Source organism: Pelophylax lessonae, assembly GCF_965119305.1.
Source record: "Pelophylax lessonae genome assembly, chromosome: 7".
Taxonomy (NCBI): domain Eukaryota; kingdom Metazoa; phylum Chordata; class Amphibia; order Anura; family Ranidae; genus Pelophylax; species Pelophylax lessonae.
In genome coordinates, this window is record NC_138774.1 from 243167993 (window position 1) to 243190449 (window position 22457).

Sequence of the window (22457 nt, forward strand, 5' to 3'; positions counted from 1 at the left end):
ATAGGAGACCTGATGACATCAAAGCGGAGGAATTCCCGATGGCCTGCTTCTGTTGTGGCAAGGACAGGGATAGTCTCCTGAGTGACTGGTCCAGAGCTAGGAGCAGTGCCATCTGCTAAATGTACATCAAGTCTTTGTTCCTTCAGTTTCAGGGGTATGCGCAAGTTCTTGGCTAGGTTGATATCCAGGAAGCAACTACAGGCTCCAGAGTCAATGATCGCCTGCAGCTTTACTTCCTTTCCATCCACCTGCAGAGAGATGGGGAGAATTAAATGAGTGGATATAGTCCCAGACAACTGAAGGTAAGAGGGGCGTGGAAGGCTGGACTTCCTTGGGCGAACAGGACAACTGCGAAGGAAGTGGCCCGAAGTCCCACAGTAGAGACACAAGTTATCCTGTCTTCTGCGTGCTCTCTCTTCAGGGGTTAAAGCAGGGCGGAGTAGGCCAGTTCGCATGGGTTCCCCATCGGACATATTCATGGACTGGGGAATAGAGGCTGGGAGTGTTGGTCCTGGGACCTTTGGCATTATCCATGTGGGTCGAAGGGTCTGAGTGCGTTCGGACCTTCGCTCCCGCAGCCGTCGGTCTAGTTGGATAGAGACTTGGATGAGACTTTCTAGTGAGGCGGGAGCCTCAATCCTAGCCAACTCGTCCTTGAGAGACTCAGATAAGCCTTGCCGGAACTGGTATTTTAGGGCGGCATCATTCCACCCAGTATCAGCTGACCACTTGCGAAATTTCACAATGTAATCCTCCACAGGTCGTCTGCCTTGTACAAGAGCATGAAGGGCCGACTCTGCGGTGGCCGTCCGTTGTGGATCATCATATAAGGTAGCCATAGCTTCAAAGAAGGTGAAAACTGAATCCAGGACTGAGTTCTTTTGCTCAATGAGATTATGAGCCCAGGACTGTGGCTCATCAGATAAGAGTGAAATGATGAAACCCACCTTGACAGTCTCAAGAGAAAAAGTCCTTGGTTGCAGGGCAAAGTAAAGGTCACAAGCATTTTTGAAAGCTCTAAATTTCCGTCGGTCACCTGAAAAGCGATCGGGAGTGGGAACTCTGGGCTCCGGAGGGGGTAAACCCATAGCAGGTGCGGCTGTAGCAGAACAACTGAGAGGGTGAAGGCGTCCTTCCAGCTGAAAGTAGCCATCTTGTAAGCTCTGGACTGTTTGTGTAAGAACTGTAATCTGCTGACATAGGGCCTCTAATGCGGAAGCACCTCTCTCGGCCTCAGACATCTTGGCTGGTTGATACTATCACGTACCTGGTGCTAGAGGCCAATGGAGAGAGAGGGCTTCCCTTGCGGCTAAGTTCCAGACCCCCCTGAGGATGAGAACAGGAGAGGTCAGGCCCAAAGTAGCACGGGTCGCCTGCTGGATTGTGTGCAGGAGGATCCAGAGTACAGCTGGAGTGCTGGAGTGGAATCAGCAGACAGGTGGCGCCCGTGAGGTGTTTGCAGGACTTGGATAATGCTGAGACTGGAACGTGGTCGGGTGGATAGCCAAGATCAGGAGCCAGGTGGATATCAGAGCAAGCGTGGTCAGGTGGATAGCCGAGATCAGGAGCCAGGTGGATATCAGAGCAAGCGTGGTCAGGTGGATAGCCGAGGTCAAACACAGGAAGCAATCAGGAGACAGGTCAAGGACAAGCCGGGTTGGTAACAGGAGACAGGAACTGGAATATCACAGGGATAACACACTGGAGGAGCTGAAGATCAACCAGCAACTAAAATCACTGGCAGGTTTCCTTAAATAGGCCCAGGTAAATTGCTGGTAGTGCTGCTGGGTCCTAAATTCCTTCTCCTGCCAAAGTGCTGATAGCGCTGCTGGGTCCTAGAGCCCTTCTCCTGGTGTTTGTGCCCTGACAGCTGCTGGGTCCTAAATTCCTTCTCCTGCCAAAGTGCTGATAGCACTGCTGGGTCCTAGAGCCCTTCTCCTGGTGTTTGTGCCCTGACAGTGCCCCCCCCTGACGGGCAGCCTCCGGATGCCTATTTGAGAAATTTTCTCTGGGTATTTGTCCTTAAACTCTTGGAGGAGTCTGGGGGCATGTACATTGGCTTCGGGTTCCCATGAGCTTTCTTCGGGTGGATACCCTTTCCATTTAATCAAGAATTGGGTTTGTCTCCCTCTCTTCCTGCAGTCCAGGATTGCTTCCACCTCGAATTCTGTGTCCTCACCAATCGTCACTGGCGGTGGAGGTGGCTCCACTCTCCCTGGAAATGGATCTGGAACAGTTGGTTTAAGCAAGGAGGTGTGAAAAACCGGATGGATCCTATATGAGTCAGGCAAAGATAGTTCGTAAGCCACTGGGTTAATTTCCCGTTTGATCTGAAAAGGCCCAATATACCTTGGCCCTAGCTTCCGTGAAGGGCAGGCCAATTTCAGGTTGGCAGTAGACAGCCACACTTTGTCCCCAACCTTGAAGGAAGGATTTCCCCTCCGTTTCCGATCAAAGTGTTTTTTGTAATCCACTTGGGCTTTCTGTATGGACTCCCGGAGGACCTGATAATTGTTTTGAATGAAAACAAGTCTGTCCTGCAAGGTAGGTACAGAAGTTTCAGGCATAATTTCAGGCAGGGCAGCAGGGTGGAATCCATAATTAGCCCAGAATGGGGACTGATTTGTAGCTGAATGGACAGAGTTATTATAGGCAAATTCCGCCAGCGGAAGCAGGGATGCCCAGTCATCTTGGGAAAAAGCTGAAAAGCATCGGAGGTATTGCTCGAGGGTTTGGTTAGTACGCTCCGTTTGCCCATTACTTTGGGGATAGTAGGCAGAAGATAAGCAGAGTTCCACTTCCAAGGCTTTACAAAGGGCTCTCCAAAACCTAGAGGTGAATTGCACCCCCCGATCCGAAACAATGTTCTTTGGTAGTCCATGAAGTCTTATGATCTCCTTGATAAACATGTGAGCGGTTTCCGCTGCAGAGGGAGTACCAATCATTGGTATGAAGTGGGCCATTTTTGATAATCGGTCTACCACAACAAGGATGGTCGTGAATCTTTCAGAGGGAGGAAGATCAACAATAAAATCCATAGAAATCATTTCCCAGGGGCGATTAGGGATAGGCAAGGGTCTTAATAACCCCCAGGCTTTGACTTTGTCACTTTTGCTACGTAGACATATGGTGCATGACTTGACGTAGGATCTACAGTCCCGACTGAGGTTAGGCCACCAAAAGGACCGCTGAATGAGCTCGTTAGTTTTACGGGCCCCAAAGTGCCCTGCAAGTCGGTGGTCGTGGAATGCCCTGAGAACCAGAGACCTAGCTTCTTGAGGTACAAAGATTTTGTCCTGGTGCCAAAGTAATCCACCCTGCCTCCTTAACGAGTCATGTTCGGATTCGGGGCACGATACAGAAGCTTGTTCAATGGATGCCTTTAGGTTAGGTTGAATCAGCAAAAAATTTTGGGCAGATAAGATAGTGCTTGGAGGAGCACATTCAGCAGATTCGGGGAACATCCTGGACAGGGCATCGGCTTTCCCATTTTTGGAACCTGGGCGGTATGTCAAGTGGAAATTAAATCTCGAAAAGAATAAGGCCCACCTGGCTTGTCGAGGTCTTAGGCGTTTTGCAGATCTTAAATATTCCAAATTTTTGTGATCTGTGAAGATCATAATTGGATGGTTAGCGCCCTCCAGGAGGTACCTCCATTCTTCGAGAGCGACTTTAATTGCCAGGAGTTCTCTGTCACCCACGTCATAGTTTCTTTCGGCCTGATTCAGCTTTCTGGAGCAATAGGCTACTGGGTGGAGCAGGGCCTTTGGGCCCTGACGCTGCGAGAGCACGGCTCCCGTAGCTACTTCGGATGCGTCCACCTCAAGGACAAAGGGAAGAGCTGGGTCAGGGTGTTGCAACACTGGAGCAGAGGTGAAGAGAGCCTTCAGTTTTTCGAAAGCCGCTTGAGAATCTTGGTTCCAGGAGAAGCGTGAGTGCAGGCGAGTGAGCTGGGTGATCGGGGCAATAATAGTTGAGAAATTCCGAATAAATTTCCTATAAAAATTAGCGAAGCCCACAAACCTCTGGACCCCTTTCTTGTCAGAAGGTGCAGGCCACTCCAAGATTGCTGATACCTTCTGAGGATCCATGGAAATCCCTTTTGTGGAGATTATGAGTCCTAAGAACTGGATAGATTGTTTCTCGAACTCACACTTTTCTGCTTTAGCATATAAGCCATGGGTTCTTAAGGTCTTTAACACTTTTCTGACGTGCTCTCGATGGAGTTCAAGCGAGGCTGAGAAAATTAGTATGTCGTCCAGATAGACGATTAAGAACAGGTCAAGGTATTCTCTGAAAATATCATTCACAAAATGTTGGAATGTGGCAGGGGCATTACATAGCCCGAAGGGCATCACAAGGTACTCAAAGTGACCAAAGCGTGTTCGGAAGGCGGTCTTCCACTCATCACCTTCCCTAATACGAACCAGGTTATAGGCCCCCCGCAAGTCCAACTTCGTGAAAACCTGGGCTGTTCGGAATCTTTGGAATAACTCCGGGACGAGAGGGAGTGGGTATCTGTTCTTGATAGTAATTTTATTAAGGTCCCTATAGTCAATGCATGGTCTGAGAGAACGATCCTTCTTCTCGACGAAGAAAATGCCAGCTCCAGCAGGTGACGATGAAGGGCGGATGAATCCTTTGGCAAGGTTTTCATCTATATATTGTCGGAGGGCCTCCAGCTCCACTTCGGATAACGGAAAGATGCGCCCAAAGGGGACTTCTGCTCCAGGTAGCAACTCAATTGGGCAGTCGTAGGACCGATGTGGGGGCAAGGCATCGGCACCTTTTTTGTCAAACACATCAAGGAAGTCAAGGTAGGCTGAAGGAACAGCATGACAGGGATCCGGTGTAGGTTGAACGGAGAGACACACTGAAGAGTTGACAGGCGTGGGGACGCCACAGTGTTGCTGACAATAGGAAGATGAGAAGATGATTTCTCCCTTGGGCCAGTCAATTTGCGGGTTGTGGGCCCGTAGCCAGGGTATCCCTAGGATGGCTGGGAAAATAGGAGACCTGATGACATCAAAGCGGAGGAATTCCCGATGGCCTGCTTCTGTTGTGGCAAGGACAGGGATAGTCTCCTGAGTGACTGGTCCAGAGCTAGGAGCAGTGCCATCTGCTAAATGTACATCAAGTCTTTGTTCCTTCAGTTTCAGGGGTATGCGCAAGTTCTTGGCTAGGTTGATATCCAGGAAGCAACTACAGGCTCCAGAGTCAATGATCGCCTGCAGCTTTACTTCCTTTCCATCCACCTGCAGAGAGATGGGGAGAATTAAATGAGTGGATATAGTCCCAGACAACTGAAGGTAAGAGGGGCGTGGAAGGCTGGACTTCCTTGGGCGAACAGGACAACTGCGAAGGAAGTGGCCCGAAGTCCCACAGTAGAGACACAAGTTATCCTGTCTTCTGCGTGCTCTCTCTTCAGGGGTTAAAGCAGGGCGGAGTAGGCCAGTTCGCATGGGTTCCCCATCGGACATATTCATGGACTGGGGAATAGAGGCTGGGAGTGTTGGTCCTGGGACCTTTGGCATTATCCATGTGGGTCGAAGGGTCTGAGTGCGTTCGGACCTTCGCTCCCGCAGCCGTCGGTCTAGTTGGATAGAGACTTGGATGAGACTTTCTAGTGAGGCGGGAGCCTCAATCCTAGCCAACTCGTCCTTGAGAGACTCAGATAAGCCTTGCCGGAACTGGTATTTTAGGGCGGCATCATTCCACCCAGTATCAGCTGACCACTTGCGAAATTTCACAATGTAATCCTCCACAGGTCGTCTGCCTTGTACAAGAGCATGAAGGGCCGACTCTGCGGTGGCCGTCCGTTGTGGATCATCATAAAAGGTAGCCATAGCTTCAAAGAAGGTGAAAACTGAATCCAGGACTGAGTTCTTTTGCTCAATGAGATTATGAGCCCAGGACTGTGGCTCATCAGATAAGAGTGAAATGATGAAACCCACCTTGACAGTCTCAAGAGAAAAAGTCCTTGGTTGCAGGGCAAAGTAAAGGTCACAAGCATTTTTGAAAGCTCTAAATTTCCGTCGGTCACCTGAAAAGCGATCGGGAGTGGGAACTCTGGGCTCCGGAGGGGGTAAACCCATAGCAGGTGCGGCTGTAGCAGAACAACTGAGGGGGTGAAGGCGTCCTTCCAGCTGAAAGTAGCCATCTTGTAAGCTCTGGACTGTTTGTGTAAGAACTGTAATCTGCTGACATAGGGCCTCTAATGCGGAAGCACCTCTCTCGGCCTCAGACATCTTGGCTGGTTGATACTATCACGTACCTGGTGCTAGAGGCCAATGGAGAGAGAGGGCTTCCCTTGCGGCTAAGTTCCAGACCCCCCTGAGGATGAGAACAGGAGAGGTCAGGCCCAAAGTAGCACGGGTCGCCTGCTGGATTGTGTGCAGGAGGATCCAGAGTACAGCTGGAGTGCTGGAGTGGAATCAGCAGACAGGTGGCGCCCGTGAGGTGTTTGCAGGACTTGGATAATGCTGAGACTGGAACGTGGTCGGGTGGATAGCCAAGATCAGGAGCCAGGTGGATATCAGAGCAAGCGTGGTCAGGTGGATAGCCGAGATCAGGAGCCAGGTGGATATCAGAGCAAGCGTGGTCAGGTGGATAGCCGAGGTCAAACACAGGAAGCAATCAGGAGACAGGTCAAGGACAAGCCGGGTTGGTAACAGGAGACAGGAACTGGAATATCACAGGGATAACACACTGGAGGAGCTGAAGATCAACCAGCAACTAAAATCACTGGCAGGTTTCCTTAAATAGGCCCAGGTAAATTGCTGGTAGTGCTGCTGGGTCCTAAATTCCTTCTCCTGCCAAAGTGCTGATAGCGCTGCTGGGTCCTAGAGCCCTTCTCCTGGTATTTGTGCCCTGACAGGTATATATACACACATACTTATATGTTTATATACACCTAGACATATATAGGTGTGATAGTAGCAGAAATATATGCTTGCGCTAATGAAATAATTAACACTAATATGGCTCCGCTCCTATAACACCTATATATGTGTACCCTGTTTCCCTGAAAATAAGCCCTACCCCGAAAATAAGACCTAGCATGATTTTCAGGGATGGCTGCAATATAAGCCCTACCCCAAAAATAAGCCATAGTAAAATCCTTGATCTTAGCCCCTCCCTCTGCAGTATTCAGAGAGGGAAAGTAGAGCTCCGAAGGGTCACGTGAGTGCCCAGCGGCGCTGTAAATAAGGTATTTTCAACAATAAAGTTACAAAAAAGGTGTCACACTGCACATTACATAATCTTTTTACAAAATCGATTACATAATTTTACAATGACTTTATCCAAAGTTTATTTTTGGGATTAAAGAATGTCTTAATGCTGACTCCTAAGCTGACAGAGAGAGAGGGGGAGAGAACTTTTTTTTAAACATTCTATTGTTTTATTCCAGGTCTTTAGAACATAGAGAGGGGTAAATGACACAGCACAAGCACTGTGCTGTCTATCATGCTTTAAAGGATCAGGATATTTATTAATTTACTTTAGGGTTAAAATCACTTTAAGATAGTCATTGTACATACCGTAAATAAGACATCCCCTGAAAATAAGCCCTAGTGTGTTTTTTGTAGCCAAAATTAATATAAGACCCGGTCTTATTTTCGGGGAAACACGGTAAGTGTAAAATACATATAAGTATGCGTGTATATATACCACTATACACAAGTTCAGATGTTTTGCCTGCCTCCAAAAACCCCCAAAAAAATGCCTGCAACAACACACCTGGGCGTTTTTTTTTTTTTTGGCGCTAGCATTTTTTTGGGTATTTTTTTGGGTTCTTTGGAGGCAGGCAAAACATCTGAACTTGTGTATAGTGGTATATATACACACATACTTATATGTATTTTACACTTACACATATATAGGTGTTATAGGAGCAGAGCCATATTAGTGTTAATTATTTCATTAGCGCAAGCATATATTTCTGCTACTATCACACCTATATATGTCTAGGTGTATATATATACATATAAGTATGTGTGTATATATACCCTTATACACAAGTTCAGATGTTTTGCCTGCCTCAAAAGACCCCAAAAAATGCCCAAAAAAAACGCTTGCTACTAAACCGGCAAGGTGTGAAAAGAGAGAAGCCACTATCCTGTTCTATAAGTGACCTAATACAAACAATCTTTTTTCTTTATGGTTCTGGACATGCTACAGAGCTGAAACTTCACAGGTACACTTTTTAGACCCCCCAGATACTAAATCCGATTTTTTTTCTTTTCATTTTTTTTTTTCATTTTTTCAATAATTGGCTCTCTATCAAAAATTACAATTTTTAAGAACTTTTTTTTGTGTGATTAATAGTCCCTGGGGTATGACCCAGAACCCTAGGCACTTTTTAGGGGCATTTATTGGGTTTTAGGGCTTCAAAATGGTGTTTTTTGATTACCGAAGTTCGGGTCCCATTGATTTCAATGGGGTTCTGAAATCCGGGCCGAACTTTCGGGAAGTTCGGATGTTCTGGCCGAACTGAACTTTTGAAAAGTTCGATCATCCCTAGTTAGTGAAGGGTTTATAAGGCATTTACAATTTACACATAATAACTTATGAATAAACAGAATGCCCAGTTCTGAAGATTACATGGTGCGAAAGGTTCTCCCATTGTAATCATATCAATCATATCATTTCAATTGATAGAAATTCGCTATTCTCTGTATCTGACAATGCTTCTTTTAAGAACACAGTTGACTGTCACACAGACAGTGGACTCCCCTGATTACCTGAAGAGCCACTTTCTCATTGTTATCTGCAGGACTAAGCTGTTAGTTTGAGAACTTGGTCCTGCATAGTACAGAAGATAGTTGGGCTGATGCAAGGCCAGAGGAGGCTAGCACCCCGCAACTGTGCCTAAAGAATTGTTTACATTACTTAAAACTGAACTCTGGGCTTCCCCTCGCCAACATTTCACTCCCTTCCTCCTACCTCCTCACTAGCATTGAACCAAAAAGTCGATTTTTAACCTTAATCATGGGTCATGCGATGCTCTAGTCCTAAGTCTTCTTTATTATTCTGTGTACAGGTAGTGGGTCCACGTCACTGCATGCATGAAGTAGACATTTACCATTGGATGTCCAGTGGCAGGGTCCTACTAGAATACAAAAGGCAGTCTTAGTGTTGATGTCCAAAAAAGGGTACTGCTGGGGATTGGTCTGACTGGGCACATCTACATTGCTGGATTTCCTTAACAAAAAAAATTGAATGAACTCCTCAAGAAAATGTTCAATGCAATTCTGGTTATGTGCTTAACCAGCCTTAAAACTATCCCCCCTAACACCTATGCTAACTAACAGCTTCTCCTGTATAATCACATGATCTAAATCCCCTGTGTCAGCCAGAGTGGCTTCAGGGGTGAGGAGGGACATTAGATGGACCATTGAAGCCTATGGGTGACATTACCACTCCAGGCTTTACCAGCTATTGTCGGAGCACTCGCTCCTTCCCCTGCAGCCACCACTGGCTGACACAGAGGAGATCACGTGACCGTGATAAGTATCTCCCTTGAGGTATTCAGTAATGGCTTTTTTTTTTAAAAAAAAGGAGCTGCTAAGCTACCCAACTTGGCTCCATGACCTATACAAAAAACCTCATGTTCAAATGTATACTAATTGTCGAAAAGAAAAAAAAAATCAACCATAAACAAGATATCAATTCTGGAGGTAATTAGTCTATTTGGGTTTCTTACACCCTTATCACTTCTATATCTGTTTTACTGGGAATGGAAGTATATTGAAGAAGTGTCCATACAGAATCAGCTCACCTTTTGTCTCCTTATGTTTAGGCAAGTATTGGCCATTTCTTTTTATTATTTTTTAGCTTAACAATACCATGTGGCTCAAGGTTAACTCATTTTTTTCTGCTGTTTACAATGGTAAAAAAAAAAGCATCCATTTGCCTTCAGAAACGGCAGTGCCCTTTGGAACCGAAGCACCTGGAAAAAATGCTGAGCTACCATCTACTCACAGGCAGATTCCAGCAAAGGATTTTGAGCCATATGGTCACAAATGATCACTCACATGTGACATTGTGAGTTTTCATTTTATTTTTAATCATTGTTATTTATGGTGATCACATGACTGGTATCCATTCATGCCATGGTACTGCCATTTTCCCAAGTGGCACTGTGCAGCATGCTCACTAGAGTCAGAGCAAAGTCTTTCTCCATTAAAAAGCTGTGAAGTAGAAAACAATCCTGGCCAGTTTCATGTCAGTACACTTCATCATAAGAGTAAACAAACTTCACATACCCAGAAATAAATTTTAAGACAAAAGGTACATTTCTAAATGTTCCCTATTATATACAAATCTTATCTTTTTGAGTTCAAGCCCACTTTAAGTATACAGTATGTAACTGTTAATCAAGAAAGGCATTTTCTACCGACTGTGAGATATAACACCCTGTATTCATTTGCAGTGGGAAAAGCAAATAGAATCCTAGGCTGCATTACTAGATAGGCCACCAGCAGGTCGAAAGAGGTCCTAATTCCCTTATATAGATCTTTAGTTAGACCTCAGTAAGAATACCATTTCCAGTTCTGGAGACCTCACTTACAAAAAGATATTGATAAGATAGAACGAATCCAGAGATGGGCAACAAAAATTGTGAAAGACCTGAGGGATAAAACATATCAGCAGAGACTTCAGGAACTTAGTATGTACACGCTGGAGAAAAGAAGGGAAAGGGGAGATATGATTGAAACTTTTAAATACATCAAGGGTGTGAAAAAGGTTCAGTATTTTCAATATAAAACCAAGATCAAGAACACAGGGACATGACTGCTTGGTCTTTTTTAACTCATCTTAGTTTCTATTTTGAGGAAAAAAATGATAAAACGCATGAAGTCGTGACCTGTCAAAGTCATTGCACTGGCTCCTCCTCCAATAATAAAGTTTTTCTGCAGCGTTAACCTGTTTTCTTGTTTGATTTTCTAATGGTTAGTAGGAGTCAGATCACTATTCTCTATCAATACCTCCCTGAATGTTCCCATAAATTTAACATTGTTTAGGTCTAGTCTTTCTTAAAAAATTACATATTGTCATCAATTTAGGGGAAAGGGAGAATTGTACTGGGCCTCAATCTGTCAAAGTCATGTCTGCAACTCCCCCCCCTCCCCCTTAATTCACAGACCTCAAGTCATGCAGACCGGAATGAGAGATTTTCTTTCTCCTGGGCTCTCGTGGTGAAGATGACATAACTGACCCACCCCCTCCAGAAAAGTTGAACCTGCATCTACAGCCTCCCGCAGCTCCAGCAACAGGATCTGTGATTGCGAGTCAATTCACCAGGCCGGCAGTGCGACAGGCAGTAACAGTGAACAGGTTCCAGTAACAGGAACCAGTATGCAGGCAGTGACAGCAGCGGCTTCAGTGCCACACACTTGGTTTATCCATGGGTATAGTGTGGGCCAGAGCACAGTGGCCCCATCCACCTTTGAGCCCATGTGCACTGCACACATTGCACCCATGGATGACACTCCACTGTCACCTTGCATTTAAGCAAGATGGCAGTGGGTGAATTCTAAAGCAGCTATTGGACTAAATAACGTCTATGCATCTGCCCACTGCCATCAGTGGTCAATCAAAAAAAAAAGGTGGACCTAATGCAAAGCTAGTCTCACAATTCCCCAATAGGCTGGGCCCACCATCCTTTGAAGCTCCTCAAGCATGCACCTGGGTAAGTAGCTGAGGAGCAAACCTATAGAGAAAAGAGTGACCAGTTTGGACACTCTGACCCCAGTGACAGCCTCTGAAAGATTCATGTACCTGTTTCTGACAGGTACATGAATCTGGCGCGAGCATCAACAATTTTAGTGAAGGTCCAATGGACTTTCAGTGCAAAGGCCCCAATGGATTCTCTATGGCATCTTTCATGAATCCCCCCCCCCGGTATCCTCTAGACAGGCTTTGCTTTTATGCACTGCGAGAGCAGCTTGAAGCTGGACACATGTGGAGTACTTGTCCAGGCCTGTCTAGCCTACACAGACATGCCACTAGTAAATTGTTTAAAATGTTTCATGTTAAGAATGTTCATTTGAATTCCCATTGGTTAGTGGGGGTCAAATTGATGTTCAACAGCGATTAGAAAGCTCGAAGGAGCAGGTAGGAACATTTTTCTCAAGCCAACAAATTCCTAACAGTGTATGTGGTTTTTGTTAAGGACATTACATTCATTCCAAAATCAAATGTTAAAAGAAAAAAAATTGTGAAATACCTTTGAACAGTACTCATCCAGTCATCAAACAGACAAAGAATCTTCATAAAAATATTCAAATAAATTCTAGTACAAAATGTTCATTTGAAAATCTACTATTGTATAGCTTAAGAGTGGCGAATTATAAAGGAACAGAGGCAGTCCGAGTCCAAAAAGACTATTGTGTCTGAAGCTAACAAGTAGCAGTCTGTATGTGAGTAGATAATACATCTAGTTTGGTGACTTAAGGAACTTGTTAGGCAAAGGTCAGAGTGAATGGGATCCTGTTGAATGCCTTTTCTATACACAACGGAACAAGACAGGGGTGCCCCTTATCCCCTTTACTATTTGTTCTCACCTTAGAACCGATCCTACGACGTATTCGTGAAAATGACAACATCAAAGGCATAAAAATAGCTAAACGCCACTAAATTAGCAGCTTTTGCTGACAATGTTCTGCTATTCTTGACTGAGCCACATATTAGCTTACTACCTTGTAGAGGACTTCAGACTTTTCCAATTCCTTTCCAATCTCAAGATCAATTTTAACAAATCTTTTCCACTTTATGTATCTCTACCACTTGAACAAGTGGAACTTTGCAAAAAAAAAATCTATTTTCATGGCAATCAAATGCAATTACTTATTTGGGCATTCAACTACCGACAAAATTGGAAAATCTTTATAAACTCAACCACCTGAGGGTTCTAAAAAAAAATCACATCAGGCCTTAAAGCGTGGGATGGTCCTGTCTTCTCTTGGTTTGGTAGGGCTGCAATCCTTACAATGAATATTCTACCACGTATACTTTACATACTGCAAACAATTCCGATAAGCCTCCCAACCACTTTCATACGCATGTACAAATCCGTCTGTACCTCCTTCCTCTGGGTAAAGAAATGACCGAGAATCAACCTTTCTCAACTTTCCCTGCCTAAATTAGAAGGTGGAATAGGCATTCCTGATATCGAAAAATACTATTGGGCTTGTCAATTGACAAGAGTTATTGATTGGCACTCGCACATACAATCTAAAGATTGGGTAACTCGGGTTCACTTACCCCAATACAAGTAGTTCCTTGGATACTGATCCGAAAACTCCCCCCCAAATGCAGAAACATCCTTTTTTTTTCCCAACGATTTCCTGCTTTCAAAAACGATGTCGAAAATCTGGAATCTCCTCACTAATTAGCCCTTTGACCCCAATCAGGATGAATCCAGAATTCCCTCCAGGTATGTCACCACTCTACCCATCCATTATAAACCCAGGTGAACCACTGAAAGCAATCTATTTTTTCTCAAGGGGGCAAACTCCTTGATAGACACCATTTGAATGCCCAATGGCCAAATGCACCCATTTCAAACTGGACATTCATTCAATTACACCACTTTCTTAAATCTCCGAGACACATTGAAAATATGACACGCGAACTAACACAATTTGAAAAGATATGCCATACTGCTCTTCCACAAAAACACATGATTTCCACTCTTTACAAATTACTTAATGCTCAGCCAACATCCATCCTCAGTATAGCATCCCGCTCATGGTTTAAAGAACTCAAAATTTACATACCCCCAGAAGGATTGGAGCACATCTTTCGATGTACTCATGAAGGGTCAGCTAACGTTTCCATTCAGGAAACAAATTATAAGATTGTGTCAAGGTGGTATAGAACTCCAGAAATCCTACAAAAATGTGATGACTCCATACCTTCCCGATGCTGGAGATGTAACCAGGAAAAGGGCACTCTCCTGCATATTTGGTGGGAGTGTCCCCATATCCAACCAAACTGGTTTGTGACAAAATGGTCAGAAAGCCAAAATACGTTTGTGTTCATTATTGTGCTAAAGATGCAAAATCTCAGTACATTTGATGGCTTGACAAATGTCGTCTTGAAGTATTTAAAAATTCCCTTTGCTTTTAACATTTGACTTTGGAATGAATGGAATTCCCAAAGAAAAACCACATACACTGTCATAGGTGTGCGCAGCCTATTGCATTTGGGTGTGCATCCCAAAGCTCAAATGCACGTCTGTGAATAAATGTAAACAAACATTTTAAAATACAGCAACCAGTTGTGAACCACCCATCGTAGTTTTACTGCGGCATGGTGGCTTGGCTGCGCAAATCAACATACCTGTATGCCGGTCATGCACGGGGGAAGGGGCGCTCGCGCCCGTCATCCCCGCAGTGCTTTGATTAGGTTCAGAACCGATCAGTCATCAGGTCCAGGCCAATGATTTATGGCCTGGGCCTGGTAATCAGTTCTGACCAATAGCAGAACACCCTGTGCCTGTGTAAACACAGGCACAGGAAATGATGCAATATCCTCTCCTGGAGCCCTTTTTGGTTACAGCGTGAAAGGAGAGAGCATCAACTGTGAGTACACAAGCTCTTCACTGATACCAGTACACATAGGCACATCATTAACCCCCTGATCACCCCCTAGTTAACTCTTTCACTCCCTGTCACAATGTCACTAGATACAGTACAGTATACAGATAATTTACTGATCACTGTATTGGTGTCACTGGCAATGCCAGTTAGTGTGAGCGGCAGTTAGTGGTAGTTAGTTTCTGTCCCAGATAGGTTTAGGAGGGTACCTGCCATATATCCCCTAATAAAGATTTAACCCCCTGATTACCCCCAGTTAACCCCTTCATTGCCCTGTCACAGTGTCACTATTATAGTGTACAGATCTTTCTTCTGATCACTGTATTAGTGTCACAGGGGACTGTTTCCGTCGCTACCACACACTAGTGGAGTATTAGTATAGGGTACATCTTGGTACAATCTAGGGCACACTTTCACTCAGGATCTCAAAGATGTTAAATGGCTATTGCATTTTGAGAGACCCTAGCATGGAAAGTTTAGAGTTTTTTTTACAGTTACAAAAAAAGTGTAAAAAAATTAGACACTACAAGCTATTTGCTGAGAGGCATGTAGAGTTCATGGAATATTTTATATTTTGCCACAAGTTTCTGGAAAATTACAAAAATGTTTTTTCTTTTTTAACACAAAGTTGTCAATTAAATTATATATTTCTCAAACATGCCATGGGTATATGTGAAACTAAACCCCAAAATACATTCTACTGCTTCTCCTGAGTATGGGGATACCACATGTGTGAGACATTTTGGCAGTCTAGTCACGTACAGGACCCCCAACACCAATCATCAACTTCAGGCTTTCTAAGGGCGGAAATTGTTGATTTCACTCCTCACTACCTATCACAGGTTTGGAGGCCATGAAAAGATAGCACAACCCCCCCCCCCCCCTCCAAATTACAGCTTTTCAGAAAGTAGACACCCCAAGGTATTTTCAAAGAGGCATGCTGAATATTTTGCAGCTCTCATTTGTATTGGAAAATGAAGGAAGAAAAGGAAAATGTATTTTTTTTCATTTTTTTCAATTTTCAAAACATTGTGACAAAAAGAGAGATCTGCAAAATACTCAACATGCCTCTCAACAAATAGCATAGGGTGTCTACTTTCTAAAAAGGGGTAACTTGGGGGGAGGGGTTGTGCAATCTTGGCATTTCATGGCCTCCGAAACTATGATAGGTAGTGAGGAGTGAAATCAACAATTTACGCCCTTAGAAAGCCTGAAGGTGTTGATTGGTTTTCGGGGTCCTGTACATGGCTAGACTGCCAAAAAGTCTCACATATGGGGTATCCCTGTACTCTGGAGAAGCAGCAGAATGTATTTTGGGGTGTAGTTCCACATATACCCATGGCATGCGTCAGCAATATATAACTTCAATGACAGCTTTGTGTTAAATAAAAAAACATTTTTTTTTGGTCATTTTTTAAAATATCTGTGACAAAAAAACTTAAATATTTAATGGGCTCAAGATGTCTACTTTCCAAAAAGGGGTAATTTTAGGGGGGGGGGGGGACATGTAGCTAAATACATTTTAGCCTATATGTATGACAAAAATTGACTTCATTGGATATTTTTAATAAGAAAAAGTAGAAAATTTAATTTTTTCTCAAAAGTTTTTTTTTTTTTTCGTTTATATCGCAAAAAATAAAAACCACCAGAGGTGATCAGATATCACCAAAAGAAAGCTCTATTTGTGGGGGAAAAAGGACGTTTTGGTACAGTATTGCATGACTGCGCAATTACCAGGTAAAGTCAAATTGCAAGGAATGGCCTGGTCATTAAGGGGGTAAACCTTCCGGTCCTTAGGTGGTTAAAACCTGGACGGTGCTAGGGGGCAGTGGACAGTGTCAGGAGAGCAGTGGATGGTGTCAGTCAGTAGGGCAGTGAACAGTGCCAGTTTTCTATTTTTTCCCATTGGGAGGGTTTGATGAAATCTCAGGATTCTAAACCGACCCATGATGACTCACCTTTGAGACAGATAAAGGGACTGAGGACATGAGATTTTCCAGTCCCTTTCTCTGCAGACTCACTGGACAGTGAATGAATGGGCAGTGCTTTGTGCTGAGCAGCTTCACAAACTCAAGCCTAGGAAACACAGTTTACTATGATTCAGTTATGAATGAACATGGTGATTGGTATTGAAAAAAAGAAGAGGAACAGGGACAGTAGGGGCATACACTGGTACCGATCCCTTTTATTTGTTTCCTCCAGCTGCTAAATGCCAGTGGGAGGGAGAGGAAGAGAAGCTGACTTTCAGTGGCTGCAAGAGGAAATTACAGATCAGATCCAGTAAACGCCTCCCCTCCTGTCCGGTTCTAGAAGTCAGCAAAGAAGGATTATGTTCTATCCATCACCTGCCCACGACAGGTAAATCGTGGTTGATGAGTTGCCAACCCCCGGATTAGGGTGTGCCTATGTAGAAATGTGTTCCTTTAAGTAAAAAATTCCATTCTGCTACTTTAAATTTTCTTGTCACTGCAGTCGAAAATGAACATCGAATTTACCCCACTAATGACTAGAAAATTGAACAAACTTTCCTAAAATCAAAATGTTTGTTCAAAAAGAGTAGTGTATTTTTATTTTGACATTTGAAAGAATAAAAATAGACAAAACATCCAAAAACCCATTGCACTAAGTGGACTGAATCTTTGGAAAATTCTTCATTTAAATCTCACAGTAGTTTAATAAAATAAAGAAAAACTGCAGGTATAGTAGCCTACTACTAGACAGAATGTGACTTTAGCCTGAGACAGTATTGTCTGACCTTACGACAGCATAGGATTAATGTCTGCTAGGCCTAACTCTTGAATTGAGAGTACAAGTTTCCAGCAGTATCATTAGAAAGAACAGCAGATAGCAAATGGAGAATCAATGGTACAATGTCACTAGCTCCTGAATCTCTCTGTTTATGCGGTTGACTGCATCAATCTAAAAGGCTATAGCTTTCTTTAAAAGTATTCAATTCTTTACTTTTCTCTCACTCTGATCTTTACAAGGCCTAACTCAAGCTAAACTTTTTTTAGTTTTGTATAGAGTGGGGAAGGGTAAAGGCCCGTACACACGATACGAAAATTGGAAGTAACATTTCGACCGACGAACGATCTACCGATTTTAGGATTGTTAGTATAGTGCCTTCAACAGCCGATTATGAATTTTCCGACGACAAAAACTGGATGTCAGGCTATAAAATTTTTATTGTACGTGAACTCAACATCCGATTTTCGTTTAATTAGTACAGTTTTCATCCGAAAAAAATCATAAGAGCGAGACTAGGCATGCTCAGAAACGAAAGAGCACATACAAAACAATCCAACACATGACATCACTTCTGAAGTTGAATCCTGTCGTACAAGAATTTTCGCATGAAAGTTCCCTCTTCACTTTCCATATAAAACTAGCATGCAACAAAAGACGGCCGAAATATCGTCCGATAATCTGATCGTGTGTATGAGGCTTAAAGCGGAGTTCCACCCTAAAAATTATTTTTTGCTTGTCCGCTTGCTAAAGTACCTGAAAAAGAATTGGATAATGACATTTTTTTTTTCTTTTCACTTACCTTGTTTTTAATGCAAATATACTTACCTTTCTTCCTCTTCCTCCCTCTGCGGACACAGCCGCCAACGTCACTTCCTCCTTCACATTGCATCCTGGGAGATGAGCGTCATCAATCCCAGGATGCAATGGGAACGGCCGGCCACTATTCAGAATGCCGATCGCAATCTATAGCGCATGCGCGAGATTGCGATCGGCATTCTGGGTAGCCAGTTCCAGGAAGAAGGACACAGCGGGGGACACAGCAGCTTTAGACGCCCACAACGGAGATGGCCGCGCTCTGCAATCAATTTTAAGTGCCCATTCACACTACCGCGACTTGTCAGGCGACTGGTCAGCCTGACAAGTCGTGGTCCATGCAGTGCTACGGGAACCATTCTAATAGGAGCGACTCAAGTCGCTCCGACTTAGAAAGTAGTTCCTGTACTAACTATGGTCCTCTCCCTCCTGTTGTCCTTTTGCTGGATGCAATCCATGCCTCAGCCCCGGATCAGGCAATTCCTGGATCCGCTTCGGTCCCCTTATCCCTGACTGGACTGCTTGAGGATTTATGACACTGTTCAAGGTAGCGTCTATTCTCATATATCTCATAATATTATCTATTTTCCTTTCTTATATTAATACACTAACACAACCCATATCTCAATTTTTAGACATATTTTTAAGCTCCTGTTGAATGGACAGAGGTCCACGAAACGCGTAGAGCCTACAATTACTCCAATGTTTTATACAAACATGTCATATTTAAAGATTATGAGCACAGAGAGCATTTATGCGTTGATTTATCCATTATATTTCTGAGTGATACATTTTTTGGTCCTAGAAACATTGTATTAATTTTGGATTTATTATGCATTATTATATTTGCTCTGTGCTGTATCTCTGTATATGTTTATGTAACAGTGATTTTTTTATCATATGTATTCAATCAATAAAATATCCTATGTCCAATTTTGCCTCAATTAAAGTCCCGTATTCCCCTTATTTTTATATAGTTCCTGTACTACTTCGGGGCGACATCGGAGCGACTTGCATTGACATTCATTATATGAAGTCTGTGCAAGTCGCGCCGAAGTCGCGGTGCACGCAACTTCACAGGTCGCCCCTGAAGTCGTGTCGCGGTAGTGTGAACCGGCACTAAAGGTAAGTATTTATGTTTATTTGTTTACTGTAATGACCTGTAATGTGAGGTTAGTGTTAGGGTAATTAGGAATAGATTAGGATTAGGGGGGTATTTTTATCTAAAAAAGTTGTGTGTGGCCGGAACTCCGCTTCAAGACTCCCTTTCAGGGCAGGAAGTGACAGGAAAACTCTACAACTGGGACACAAACAAAAAATTTAATAAAAATAAAACACAGTTTTAGTAGAATGGTTAGAGCTTCTGAAAATAGGGTGCATTTATAAAATATTCATTGGAGGAATGTCACATGCATTTGTGCAGGCTGGATGAGTTTTCCCTGTATATTCTGTGATGGAATAATTCCTATGATCATCAGCTCCATTTAGTGGCCAAAATGCGGTATATTTGGTCATGGAGGTTTTCAGAAAACTATACTGAATCTTGGACACTAGATGGAGCTGATGGTCATACAGGGAAAATTCATCCTGCCTGCACGAAATGTGTGACATTCTTTCAACGAATGTTTAACCAATTGCAGACCGCCGCACAACTATTTACTCGGGGGAACCGCTAGGAAGATCGCTGGATCCTGTAAGAGAGGGTACTCACCTTGTCCCTGGAATCCAGCGATGTATCCCAGCAGTGTGCGGCGGCCGAATCTTCCTCCGATGCTTTGTGCCCCGGCTTCTGTCTCCTGCGACGTGACGCTTGCAGGTGGGTGGAACCGGCGGGAAATTCAAATAGTAAACACACCAAACACACTGATACATTACAAAATAAAATAAATTCACATTAGTCTGCCCCCCAGTGCCCTTTCCTGCAGTTTTACTGTACTTTATATATATATATATATACAGTATATATATATACAGTGGGTACGAAAAGTATTCAGACCCCCTTAAATTTTTCACTCTTTGTTATATTGCAGCCATTTGCTAAAATCATTTAAGTTCATTCTTCTTCCTCATGAATGTACACATAGCACCCCATACTGACAGAAAAACACAGAATTGTTGACATTGTTGCAGATTTATTAAAAAAGAAAAACTGAAATATCACATGGTCCTAAGTATTCAGACCCTTTGCTCAGTATTTAGTAGAAGCCCCCTTTTGATCTAATACAGCCAGGAGTCTTTTTGGGAAAGATGCAACAAGTCTTTCACACCTGGATTTGGGGATCCTCTGCCATTCCTCCTTGCAGATCCTCTCCAGTTCTGTCAGGTTGGATGGTAAACGTTGGTGGACAGCCATATTTAGGTCTCTCCAGAGATGCTCAATTGGGTTTAAGTCAGGGCTCTGGCTGGGCCATTCAAGAACAGTCACGGAGTTGTTGTGAAGCCACTCCTTTGTTATTTTAGCTGTGTGCTTAGGGTCATTGTTTTGTTGGAAGGTAAACCTTCGGCCCAGTCTGAGGTCCAGAGCACTCTGGAGAAGGTTTTTGTCCAGGATATCCCTGTTCTTGGCCGCATTCATCTTTCCCTCGATTGCAACCAGTCGTCCTGTCCCTGCAGCTGAAAAACACCCCCACAGCATGATGCTGCCACCACCATGCTTCACTGTTGGGACTGTATTGGACAGGTGATGAGCAGTGCCTGGTTTTCTTCACACATACCGCTTAGAATTAAGGCCAAAAAGTTCTATTTTGGTCTCATCAGACCAGAGAATCTTATTTCTCACCATCTTGGAGTCCTTCAGGTGTTTTTTTAGCAAACTCCATGCGGGCTTTCATGTGTCTTACACTGAGGAGAGGCTTCCGTCGGGCCACTCTGCCATAAAGCCCCGACTGGTGGAGGGCTGCAGTGATGGTTGACTTTCTACAACTTTCTCCCATCTCCTGACTGAATCTGTGGAGCTCAGCCACAGTGATCTTTGGGTTCTTCTTTACCTCTCTCACCAAGGCTCTTCTCCCCCGATAGCTCAGTTTGGCCGGACGGCCAGCTCTAGAAAGGGTTCTGGTCATCCCAAACGTCTTCCATTTGAGGATTATGGAGGCCACTGTGCTCTTAGGAACCTTAAGTGCAGCAGAAATCTTTTTGTAACCTTGGCCAGATCTGTGCCTTGCCACAATTCTGTCTCTGAGCTCTTCAGGCAGTTCCTTTGACCTCATGATTCTCATTTGCTCTGACATGAATTGTGATCTGGAAGGTCTTATATAGACAGGTGTGTGGCTTTCCTAATCAAGTCCAATCATTATAATCAAACACAGCTGGACTCAAATGAAAGTGTAGAACCATCTCAAGGATGATCAGAAGAAATGGAAAGCACCTGAGTTAAATATATGAGTGTCACAGCAAAGGGTCTGAATACTTAGGACCATGTGATATTTCAGTTTTTCTTTTTTAATAAATCTGCAACAATGTCAACAATTCTGTGTTTTTCTGTCAGTATGGGGTGCTATGTGTACATTCATGAGGAAGAAGAATGAACTTAAATGATTTTAGCAAATGGCTGCAATATAACAAAGAGTGAAAAATTTAAGGGGGTCTGAATACTTTCCGTACCCACTGTATATACACATTATATATATATACATAGATATACACGTATATCTATATATATCTATATATACACGTATATCTATCTATCTATATATATATATATATATATATATGTATATACATATATGTGTACGTGTATATATATATATATATATATATATATATATATTTATGCATGTATATATATATATACACACATACATACTTGAACTTATTTATAGTTATTTATTATATTATAATTTATGATTTTGTGTTTTAAACTTTATCATACCCGAGATGTTAAAGAAGAACGCACAGTTAAAAAAAAAATCATATGTAAATAGTTGGTTTGGGCTGCTCATTCTTAAGAATTATATGCAAAATAATTGTACCGCTTTCAGCACCTAAAATCGGAAAGAATCAGCGCCAGGGAGGTTAAGATGACCAGGCTGCCCTGTGTGTGTCAAGGAAAAAATGCGCCAAAATTGTGCACTCCCACTATGCTAGGTGTAAATGAGCCTGAAAGTAAAATTGATTTGTTTACACAAGGACAACAAGGCTTAATTTACATCTGTGTGTTTCCAAACGCATGGCAAACCGCACAGAAAATGCACGCTTTGCCTTGCATTTAAAAAATGCACTGCAAACGCACCTAAAAGCATAATAAAAATGCACCATGTTCCTCTCTAAAAAAAGTTCTGGAGCTTCTTT